The sequence below is a fragment of the Elephas maximus genome, chromosome 15, assembly GCF_024166365.1.
Source record: "Elephas maximus indicus isolate mEleMax1 chromosome 15, mEleMax1 primary haplotype, whole genome shotgun sequence".
NCBI lineage: Eukaryota > Metazoa > Chordata > Mammalia > Proboscidea > Elephantidae > Elephas > Elephas maximus.
In genome coordinates, this window is record NC_064833.1 from 15,352,683 (window position 1) to 15,364,957 (window position 12,275).

General features: G+C 51.1%; 1 long non-coding RNA gene across 19 annotated transcripts in view; it reads right to left on the minus strand.

The window, feature by feature from the left end:
* Positions 1–12,275, minus strand: part of LOC126058859 (uncharacterized) — a 231,464-nt gene that overhangs the window by 16,016 nt on the left and 203,173 nt on the right. The window contains exon 5 of one of the 19 annotated variants that reach the window (XR_007513317.1): positions 7,167–9,384. The exons of the other annotated variants lie outside the window; for them this stretch is intronic. This is a non-coding gene — a long non-coding RNA (uncharacterized LOC126058859). Of the gene's footprint in view, positions 1–7,166; positions 9,385–12,275 lie in introns of those variants that run through there. 19 annotated transcript variants of the gene reach the window in all.

Sequence of the window (12,275 nt, forward strand, 5' to 3'; positions counted from 1 at the left end):
TGAGCACTAATTTATGGCTAAAGGGTCTCATTTCTCTGTGATACTGACATTGCTGGAGACTCTCAGGATTTCAAGAAAAATTCTCGGCTACTGTCCAGCCTCTGTGATGAGTACATGGAGGGAGGCTGATGGGAAACCAAGGACTCTACCATCCTGTGTTAGAAGAGGTCACAGCTTTTTCTGTCCTGGAGTCACTTCCTCCCAGCCTCCTGGCCCAGGGAACAATGTGTGTGAGTCTTGGCTGTGAGTTTCCCACGCATCTAACCTGGGCACAGGTCTGGACACACATGCACACACATGTGCACACACACACAGCTGTCTGAGCTCCTTCTTGGCTGGACAAGCCTGGCAGAGTCCCTCGGCCCCACAGAGACATGGAGAACCATAGCACCACCCTCCTCAAGAGGAGAGCCTGGCAGAGTCCCTCGGCCCCACAGAGACATGGAGAACCATAGCGCCACCCTCCTCAAGAGGAGAGCCTGGCAGAGTCCCTCAGCCCCACAGAGACATGGAGAACCATAGCGCCACCCTCCTCAAGAGGAGAGCCTGGCGTTCAGTCGGTGCTCGGTGCCTGCTGGTCTCCTTTCTCCTCCTAATCGTCCTGTTGCTGTTAGCTGCTGTCGAGTCAGCTCTGGCCCCTGGCGACCCCGTGCACAACAGAACAAAATGTTGCCCGCTCCTATATCGGGCAATACCATGTTGTGATCCTTCTAATGGTGCAATTATCATTAAATAAGGACAACATAGCAAACCTCAGAAAAGTCTCAGGGACACCTGAGATGACAAAACCTGTGATCGGTTGCAAAAAGTATCCCAAGCCTTCGCCCCTCCCTATGCCCTTGCCTTCTGCCACAGACACTTGCAGGGCCCTCCCACTCCGACTCTGGGCTTGGTGGGTGATTTGCTTCGGCCAACAGAATATTAGCAAAAGAAAGACAAGCAGAAGCTGGGAAACCCATAGCTCAATTAGGCAGGGTCTGGCTCTTGCCCTCTGCTCTCTCCATGGGACACCCCCTAGCTAGTCTGCTGGTCCCAGGGGAGGATGGACGACACCCCAGACACCCCAGCCAAATGAGATTAGCTGACAGCCAGCCAAGCCCCAGACCTGGAGGGAGTCCATCCAAGATCTGCAGAGCCGCTCGGTCAACTGCCGTGGATGCACAAACAATACATGCTGTTCTTGAAAGCCACTGGGGTTTTGTGTTGTTTGCTACTCAGCACTAAGGGGCAATAAAGAACTGATATAGTCTATATAATGGCAGTAATACTAATGTGGCCCTGGGAAGCCACTGCGGAGATGAGAGGAGACAGAGAGTGTGGCAGGCACCCAGTGTGCAGGAGCCGTGGCCCCCGCATCTTCAATAGAGGGGCTGAGGTTGCCTCTGGATGGTCTGGGGAGGTGGAGGGAACAGCCTCGGTCCACTGACAGCCAGGAAGGCAGCAGTGGGGCGACCTGCCCCCACCCCAGCTGTAGCCCCAGACCTCCCTCCCTGCAGGCCCCTACGGTGAAGCAGAGGTGCCAGCAGCCTGATGCCCACCCACTGGGCAGGACACAGAGCCAGGACATCTGCTTCTGCCAGCCTCAGGCCTTCCAGGCTGACAGCATGGCTGCAGGTGTCTGGGCCACCACTTAAGGTTTCCCCTGATGGAAAAATAAGCTGAAAATGACTCCCCCTCCCAGCTTGCTCTGAGCACCAAATATGAAAATGAGTTTGAAATCCTAACAAGGAGCGGACTGCATCATCATCGTCCCCACCATCATTGTCATCATCATCGTGAAGAAGAAAACATAACACACTCAAAAGAGCACGGGGGAAGAAACGCGTAGCAAGGTGGTTATGAACTTGTGCTCCAGAACCTGAGTGCCGGGTTTAATTTCTGGACTGGCTTCTTAGGAGCTGTGTAACCTTCAAAAAATGACTTAACATCTCTGAGCTTCAGTTTTCTCATCTATAAAATGGAGATAATAGTGTTACCTACCTTGCAGAGTCATCTTTAAATGGGGATTAAATAAGTGATACATATAAAGCAATTAGAACAGTGTTGGCACATTCTTGTTGCTGTGTGCCATCGAGGCGATTCTGACTCATAGTGACCCTGTAGGACAAAGCAGAACTGCCCCATAGGTTTTCCAAGGAGCAGCTGGTGGATCCGAACTCCTGACCTTTTGGTTAGCAGCTGAGTTCTTAACCACTGCTAAGCGTTAGCTGCCATTGTCGTTATGACAGTTACTGTTACTATTGAATATCCACAGAGCAGGTGCTTTAGGTATCAATTCCTCTAATTCTCACAAGAACTCTAAGTTTGGTCTCATTAAACCCATTTTGTGTATGAGAAAGCTGATGTTCGAAGGTGAGGCAGCTTGCCTAGCTGATGCTGTCCACTACACCAGGGCACCCCTGCAACGTGCAGGCTACCCCAAGGCCCAGAAATGCTCCCCTGCACACCGTACCTGCAACCAGGACACAGGGTGGCAAGCTCCCTGGCAGTTGCTGGGTCATTTTCATTTTATTTGTGCTGCTTTCTGCAGCTTTTGTCTTCTACAGTGAATTCGGCTGGGCGGGCACCCCCTGTGGGCATCAAAGGCCCCGCTGGCAGCAGATTCAAAGCCATAGTAGTGCCAAGGGTCCCTCCACTGCCAGCCACCCGCCACCCGCCAAGCAGCCCGGGAACTTTATAAGAAGGAGGTGCCCTGCCTCATAACCGCTCCAGGTGTTGCTTAACCCTCAGCCATAAGATCCGTTCCAGAACAGCCCAGGTGTGCCAACCCCAGGTGTGCCAACCTCAGGTGTGACAGGCAGGGGCTGATGTCCACGGTGCCCCTGGACCAGTGATGGCAGGTGGATTGCTGGCAACTCAATGGGGTCTGGGAAACCTAACTCCTGTGTGTGATGAAAGAGAGTTGAGAGCAGCTTTGTGAGGAGGGTGATGACTCGAATCCAGAAGGCAGAGCCTCTACTTCCACAATTCGATATTCATTGACCAAGCATCTGCTCTAGGCCAGGCCTTGGACTTGGGCCACCGGCTTCAGATAATCTGACATGGTCCTGGCCTTGAGGGACACCCAGGCCAGAAATAGGCCTGCAGGGAAAGACACACTGAAGGCCATAATGAGGGCTCAGCAAGATGAAATTGGATCAGAAGTGAAGTGGGCTTGACATATATGGAATATCTAGAATACGCAGATGCACAGAGAACCAAGTTTATTAGCAGTGACCAAGGGCTGGGGGCCGGGCAGTGGGAGTTACCGCTGAAGGCGTGCTGACTTTCTGTTGGGGAGATGAAAATCTTGTGGAAATGGATAGTGCTGATGGCTGTACAATACCATGAAGGTGATTAATATCACTGAATTGTACACATAAAACATGGTTACAACGGCAAACTTATTGTTCTATATATTTTACCACAATAAATTTTTTTTGTAGTAATTAAACATTTTAAAAAGGAAAAGGACTTAATTTTCTTTACTTATTCAATAACTATTGGGAGAGTACCACCACGTGGGAGATGTTGGGAAGATGTCCCAACTCTCATGGAACTTAGAGTCTTGTTAAATCTCCCTTGGGGAGCCACAAAGACCCTCACAGGGAAGTCTCGGGGTCTCAGCTGTGCCCTAAGCAGCCGGGGTAACCTTGGGGAACTTACATTGCCTCTCAGTGGGTCAACATCCTCATCTGTAACATGCGTATGGCAAACCCATATTACGACATCCCACAGGGCCTTTAAATATTACCCTGTAGAACAATGCCTTAACAGGAAAAAAAAGTCCACTTTATGCTAAACAGCAAAAAAAAAACAAAAACAAAAAACTTGTTGCTGTCAAGTTGATTCGGCCTTACAGCAGCCCTACAGGACAGACTAGAACTGCTCCGTTTCCAGAGCAGTGCAGTGGCTAAAATGGAGTCAGGGGACACAGCTCTGAAACTTTGCCTGAGTGTGTGTGTAAGCAGGAATTTAGGTAAGAAACATATGCTATGTATGAGGTAAAATGTAAAACTTTAACCCTGTGATAAGCAGCATGGACTACACTCAGTGTATAACCAGAAACCCAAACCCGTTGTTTCTGAGTCGATTGTGACTCATAGTGACCCTATACGACAGAGCAGAACTGCCCAACAGGGTTTCCAAGGGGCAGCTGGTGGATTCGAACTGCTGACCTTTTGATTTGCAGCCATAAAACACCATATGCACCCGTTCTTTATTTCTTCAAACCCATGTATATCTAAGAATATACATATGTATATATACGCCCAGTGTAACAAAACGCTGCTGGGCCCTGCACGGTCCCCATGGTCGGCTGTGGGTCGGGACGTTGTGATCCACTGTGCTTTCACTGGCTGATTTTCAGAAGTAGATGGCCAGGCCCTTCTTCCTAGTCCAGCTTAGTCTAGAAGCTCTGCTGAAGCCTGTTCGGCATCACAGCAACCTGCAGCCTTCACTGACAGACGGGCGGCGGCTGTGGGTGAGGTGCATGGGCTGGGAATCGAACCCAGGTCTCCCGTGTGGAAGGCGAGAATTCTGCCACTGAACCACCACGGCTTCATTTACTGGGCTTCCGTGAACTAGGCGTTTTAGTCCCCCATTTACAGAAGAGAAAACTGAGGCCTGAGGCATGAAGAAGGTAAGTCCCACAGCTAGCAATGGCAGGGCGAGGACCTCAATATATGTCTGAAGCTAAGGCCTAAGCGCTCTGACCACTACCCTGCACTGCATCTCCTTGGAGAGCTCAGAGTGCAGCCAGGCCTTCCCCTGCTGCCGGTTGTCCTCTGCTCCAAACAGAGGCTTGGGCTACATGGCCTCGAAGAAACCAGAGGGCTTCCCTATGCGGAGGCCTGAGAAAAAACTCTGGGTGGTGGGCACGGACCCACCCAGCAGCCCCAGATGGTGCCCACGCCAGCCGAGCTGCACATCCGGGCATTTCTGTACCCGCGTGAATGGGCTCAGAGCAGCCAGGTCCCCACGCCAGCAGACATTCTGCCAGGGCTCTGGCTCCAGACCCCTGCCTCGAGTGCTCGGGCCAGTTCTGCTGGCTGCCCGTCAAGGCTTCAAAGGGGCATGCAAAGCAAGCCAGGGGACCAGGCTGGACTGGTCTGCCTGAAACTGAGACAGCAGAACAAAAGACGGCCGTGTGGGCTGGGCTGGCGGGCGCAGCGGCAAGAAGCGGGAGGCTGTGGGGGGAGGGCCGGGGGAGAAATACAAGGTACAGTCAGCTCTGGGCAGCCTGGGCCCACGTGAGGGAGACAGAAGACCAGCAGGGGGTCACAGGATGACCCCTGTACAATGGGGAAACTGAAGCCCAGAAGACTGTCCATGCCTTGGCAGGTGGTGGCCAGCATGGAGTAACCCCTTGTGCCTGTTAGGAATCTAAATGCCTCAGTTAAGTGTCTATTTGTCTTACAGAATCCACTCACTTGGTTCTCCGTTCATCCAATGCTGACAGAGCTCTCAGCGTGAGCCAGACACTCGGGGGGCACTGAGGACAGAGGCATGATCTAGGACACCAGGGCATTGCTGCCAGGCCTGGGTGGGTGGGATTCCAGGGTCTCTCAGCAGGGAAGAGGCCTCCAGGATGGAGAGGAGGGCAGAGTCCTCTCACACAGCAGAGTAGTTAGGTGCAGGGCCTACACACAGACTACCCAGCTCCTGCCCTGATTCTATCACTGGCTATGTGGCTTGGGCGTGTTACTTAACCTCCTCGGCCTCTGCCCCTGGCCTTAGGTATGTGTTCGACAAATGCCAGCTGGTATCACTGCAGCGAAATCCATCCAGACTATTGGAAGGCAAGGTTAAGCCCGCAACTCAGTACACCTGTCCCCAGCGAAGTGTGTTTTTAACTGCATCTTGCCAGCTCCCAAGGGAATCACCACCATGTGGAATGAGAGGCCTGTACTTTACAGAGAATAGAATGTTTAGTACTTAGGAACTTGGCACAGGGCCTGGCACATTGTAAGCACTCAAACAAGGTGCGCCAGTGTGATCGTTACAGGAAAGTACAACAGGGAAGGGAAGTCATTTAATTTCAGAGATGACAAGCAACGTGCCCTCTGGTGCACAGCCAGGATCTCATCCCAGATCCAGGCAACTCACAGCCAGCTCTTTCCCCAACTCCAAAGACAAAGTTGCAACCTAGCCTCTGACTCTGAGCTCCTTGTGTTCTTCCTGGAAATGAGAGCCACACATAATGGAATCTGGGGACCGCGAACAGAAGCTAGTGATAGGGGTCACAATAGGTGACCCACAGGCGAGCCCGAGGTGACCAGAGAATGCAGGGTTGGGAGGGACCAGGAGGCTGAGGGACAACAGCCAGACCTCAGAGTCAGGGTCTTGGGTTCTCCTCCAAACTCTGCCAGCTCTTCTGTGGGACGTGGCCAGTCACATTGCCCATGAAGTGTCTTTTCACTGGTTAAGGAGGGCACTGGAGCACATGAATCTACAGGCAGAGGCGGAACTAAGGTATAGCAGGTAGGCTGAGTGCCCTTGGGGCTGCTTTAGGCAGGGCACCAATGAGAAGTTTCTATTGGCCATCAGGGGTTCCCTCGCCAGCTGTGAGAGATCATTCAGCAATTTAACACTCATTGCCATAGGTGCCATTTTCCGTAGATGGGTCCCTACCTACAGGGTCTCCTGCACCCCAGTCCCTCCACCATTCCAGACTGGAGGGCAGGTGGGAGGCTGTAAGGTGAAGGCTAATGTCTGACAATTTCCAGCACCTTGAATAGGACCAGCAAAGCTTTGGGAGCTCTGGGTGCCGCACCAGCCATCCCAGGAGATCCGGCCGCTTTTGCACAGCTCCAGCATGCCAGGCCCAGCTGCTCTCGGCAGGAGACACTGTGGCATGTGGGGAGCATGAGCCAAGGAGTTGGAGGATGAGAGACCTGGGCCCACCTTCCACCCCCTTCTTGACACACAGGACTTGGGGAAAAGCATTTCACCTCTCTGAGCCAAAGTGTCCTCAGGTGCAAATAACACCTGCCTCAAAGGTTGCTTGAGAGATTAAATGAGGTACTACGCCAGGTAGCATCTACACAGAAAACAGCAGCTCCGTGAAAGGTTAAATCCTTTCTCCCTATCTGATCTATTTAACCTCATGCCCCCCAAGAAGGAAAAGCCACAGGTTCTTTAATGTCTGCTACCAAACCAAAAAAAAAAAAAAAAAAAAAACCAAACCAAAGGGTGAGTTAGAAAGAAGGTTGGCGTTTATTCTACCTGAAGGCACTGGGCATTGTTGCTCAAGGTCGCCTGGCCTCAGTTATCTCTCCTGTGAAGTGGGGCTATCAACAATGCTTCCCTCACAGGATCTTGGAGACTCTAAGTGAGCTCATGGCTAGAAAAGGGCTTCGCGTTTGGTAGAGAGTCAGGGAAAAGGAGGGAAATCCTCAATGAGATGGGTTGACACAAAAGCCACAACAATGGACTCACACATACCAATGACCGTGAAGATGGCGCAGGACCAGGCAAGGTTTCATTCTGTTATACGTAAGGTCGCTGGGAGCCGGAGCGACTCAAGGGCAACTAACAACAGCGGCAACAAGTGAGTTAATGCACGCAGAAGCGCTCTGCTAACCGTAAACCTCCCCATGGGCTGGTCACCGCAACATTTTTATTCCAGAAAGGATTCAAGGCAGAACCACTCTTGCTGCAAGAAATGGCCTCAGAATCAGTCTCTCGCCTGGTTCTAACAGGGAGGTGGCTGTTCTTTGACTCTAGATGAACTGAAACTGTTCCTAACACTTAATCAGAGACAGGCAGGGTGTCCCCGGAGGCTCCAGCAGCACGGGGATCTAGCCAGAACTCCAGCAAACTCTTTCTGACGTGGCAAAGGGGCTGGGAATGGGCCTGCGAAGAGGCAGGCATTTGGAGGAGGGCGCCTGGGGTGTAAGTATGGGGGGCTTTCTTCGGGGACCAGGGTGCCTGCTCTGAGTTGCCAGGCCTGCTGCCAGTGTTTGTTCCACACACGCTAGCTGGGCCTCCTGCCTCCTCCCCCTGGGCTAGTTAGGTGGTAGGGCATTAATACCTTACCTTCCCAGGGGGTGGCTGAGAGAGGGAGGTTTAGAAAGGGCCAGGAGACAGCTCCTCAGAGAAGCTGCCAGCCCCAACAGCTGGCCCCCGAGGCCTGGAACACCCAGGGCCCAACAGCAAGCATCCTGCTTCCTCGCCCCGACCCGCTGAGCAAACACATGAGGGTGGCAGGTGCCCAGGGCTGCTGCCCAGGCAGGGCTTTCTGCCCGCTACCCCCTCCTGCCTTCTGCCCAGCCAGTGCCAGACCCGGGGAGGCACAGGAACCTCCCTGGCACAGCCTGGGTGCTCACTCTTGGAGACGGCAGGCACAGGGAGGGGCAGGTCAGGGCTGGGGCAGCAGGGAGCCGGGGTCCTCCCTCCTCAGCTCCTGAGTGGGGATGTCTAGAGGCTGCTCACCCACAGGCGGACAGTGCCAGGGATTCTTCTAACCCCCACGACCCCTCATTATGCTAACTGTGACAAGAGGGTACCATATGGGGGTACAAGAACCCTCACGTGGCCCAGGTGTCCTATTGCTTACATTCAGGAGCTCAGGTGGAGACCAGGAAACTAATGAACGCCTGCATGGGAAACTGTAACCAAGGTGTTATCTACTTTCCGCTTACTCCCTGCTTTAGCAAACATGAAGTCCTTTCCTAGCCATGAGCTCACTCAGTCTCCAAACCTTGTGAGAGAAGCATTGTCAATAGCCCCATTTCACAGGTGACATAACTAAGGCCTTGGTTACAGTTCCTACTGGCTATGAGATCTCCACAGTCCACACCAAGGACCTGCGAAGGAGTGACAGGTGACATGGTCGTCCTGGCTGCTGTGAAGCCTTGGGGAGCTGCTTCCCTTCTCTGGCGGAATGTCCTCATGGATAAAATGAAGGGTTTGGCATAGAGCTACCATAAAAAAAAAAAAAAAAACATGAAACCATTGCCATCAAGTTGATTCCGACTCATAGTGACCCTATACAACAGGGTAGAGCTGCCCCATAGGTTTCCGAGGAACAGCTGGTGAATTCAAACTGCTGACCTTTTGGTTAGCAGCCAAGCTCTTAACCACTGGACCACCAGGGCTCCAGAGCTACCCAGTGACCCAGCAATTCCACTCTTAGGTACAGCAAGAGACTTGAAAGTACATACACCAAAGTTCACTGCATCACTGCTCCCAATAGCCAAAAAGCAGAAACAACTTAAACGTCCATCAGCAGATGAATGAATAAACAAAATGTGGTACATACATACCATGAATTATTACTCAGCCATAAAGACAAATGAAGTCCTGATAAATGCCATGACATGGATGAACTTTGAAAATGCTATGCTGAGTGAAATAATTACAGAAGGACAGCTGTGGCACAATTCCGCTTTCTTGAAATATCTAGAATAGACAAATGTATAGAGATCCAAGTTTATGAGTGGTTACCAGGGGCCGGAGGGAGGGAGAGTGGGGGAATCCTCATTTAGGGAGCACTGGGTTTCTGTTTATGGTGACAGAGAGTTTGGCAACGGGCACTGGAGCTGGTTGCACAACACGATGGACCTAACTGTTGTCACTGAATTGTTCACGTGAAAAAGGTTGAATTGGCAAATGCGTGATATATATTTTACAGCAATAAAAATAGATAAACAAATAATGGAGGGTTTGGCCTGGCCACCTGCTGAGGGTGCTGCAGAGGTGATAGGGTTCAAGAGACCGCCCTTTGCCCTCAAGGAGCCCTGAGTATAAAAGCTCCTGCGGCAGCCTTCTTGGAGGTGTGTCCTGGATAAGTCACTGGGAGTCTCTGAGCTGAGTTTCTTTGTCTTTAAAATCAGGATACCAATTCCTCCCTGCAAAGTCTTGCAGTGAGAATCCAGCCTGATGTAGAACAAGGGCCCAAAACAGGGAGACTGCTCTTTATTTAAGGAGACCTGGTGCACAATGGTTAAATACTCAGCGGTTTGAACCCACCAGCTATTCCATGGAAGAAAAGTCTTGGTGATCTGCTCCTATAAAAATTACAGCCTAGGAAGCCCTATGGGGGCAGTTCTACTCTGTCCTATAGGGCCGCAATGAGTTGGAATCGACTGACGCCACACAACACCACCAACAGCCGGCTCTTTAGCTCATCCATGCTACGGTCCCAAACTGATGACCGCAGCAAGTTGTCTTCCTCTTGATGAACATAACAGACTCGCCATGGGGCTTGGGGACCCAAAGTACTCGGTGGATCAATAGAGACGTACAAAAAGCTAGGAAACCAGCGACTCCACTCCCCAACACACACACACACTCTCATGCAGAAAGACACATCTTCTTTTTCTCTCATTCATTCACTCCCTCACTCAATGCATGTCCAAAAAACAGCACCTCTGCCTCATCGAGGTCCCTGGATGGCACAAACAGTTAATGAGCTCAGCTGGTAACTGAAAGGTTAGAGGTTCGAATCCACCCAGAGATGACTCAGAAAAAAGGGCTATGGAATCACCTTGAGCCAGGATCAACTCAATGCCCATTGGTTTGGTTTCTGGCTTCTTGGTCCTACAGAAAACTGGCTGAACGGAGGAATGGCACAGATCCCAGTTGATTGGAGATGTTCTGAGTGAACAGGACAGGCATTATGCTAGATGCTTTCATAGACGGGCTACCTAATCTGTCCTTACAAGATCATCCAACCACTCAACAAGGATCTGATGTGCCAGGCAATGCACGCACTACTAGACAGCCCTGCCCTCGCCGAATTCAATTCATCCCATAGTTAGTATTAATATTCCCATTCCGTCTACTGTCAAAACAGTGCTGCATGACAACAAAGCCTCAGAGCCACGAGGATTTAGGGCCCATGCATTTGGGGCAGGTGGGCGGCTCTGGTGATCTTGGCTGGCTCACTACAGCTCTGGGAGTTCACTGGGTGTCAGCCGGTCTAGGCTGGTGTCATTCTGGACAATTGCAGCAGCCTGGTTCTGCCCTACCAATCTCTCATCCTTCTCCTGGAAACAGAGGACCAGCCTGGCCATCTCCTTCTCGTGGAGATGGCAGAGGTGAAATGGTGCCAATGAGAACACTTTTTCAAATCTCTGCTTACAACTGTTTGCCAATGTCCCATCGGACAAAGCGAGTCAAAGGGTCCAGTCCAGCATCAAAGGGACAGGGAATGGGGTAAGAATTAGGGTATTAATGCAATCAGTTGATTACACCCATTTTATAGAAGGTAAAAGGGAGGGCCTGTATAGTTGTGTTACTTACATGAAGTTACAGAGCTAAGTGTCTCAGTCAGAATTTGAACACAGGTTATTTGGACTGTGCTAAGCCTCTGCCGTTGCTGATATAGCATGGGCCCGGAGAAGAGGTAACAAGCCAAAAATTCAGAACACTTACAAAGTGCACCTGATACCAGATTTGAGCCTTACCAGGGAATTCTTCAGGGCACCTTAGGTATGGATGGCCCTGGTGAGTGTAGACAAATACTTACCTGGCCCGAGCATGGACTTGCAGATTGAGAACTAACACAGGTGTGGCTATTGACTGAGTTTTTTACCCAACACAGAATTGGAACACATAGCTACACCTCAAACAGCTAGACTCAACCAGCAGCCTGACTGGGGAGAGTGAGTATGAATTAAGCGGTTTCACAGGCAGGAATGCAACCTGCCTTGAATTTCCAAGCTCCATAAACCTGAGGCAAAGTGTGCGCAAAGGCTCCTTGTTAGCTGAGGACAGGCTCCATTCCCACCCACACCCTCTGCATGCAAAAACATCCTCATTTACACAGGGATAAGGACAACAAGCAGCAAACCCCCTCCACACAGGCTTCTGCAGGACTGCTGTCTTTGCTAGGTTGAGAGTGGAAAGAAAAGGCCAAACAGTGACCTGAACCGATACCCGGCATCTGATTCAGTGGTTCTGCGCTGGGGCCCCGGGGCCAGTATCTTTAATAAACTCTGATACAGGTCATTCCTCTGATCACATTTCGGGTCCCCTCTACCTAAGATAGAGGAAACAATCCAGCTGTCAAATCACCACACGCCCTACGGAGACTATGCTCAAAGCTGTGAGTTCCTCACATTCTAGTGGAGAAACAGACATCAATGCACACACACATGCACACACGTGTGCAGAAAGACAGAAGGATCCATGGTAATAGTATAACTAACAAGTATCTTGCATTACTACACGCCAAGCACTTTTTTAATTTCTGCACAAGCATTATCTCATCAATCCTCAGGATCATTTGGTGAGCTAAGGGGTACTTTTATATCCATTTTCAGGCAAGAAAAACGAGGCACAGATGT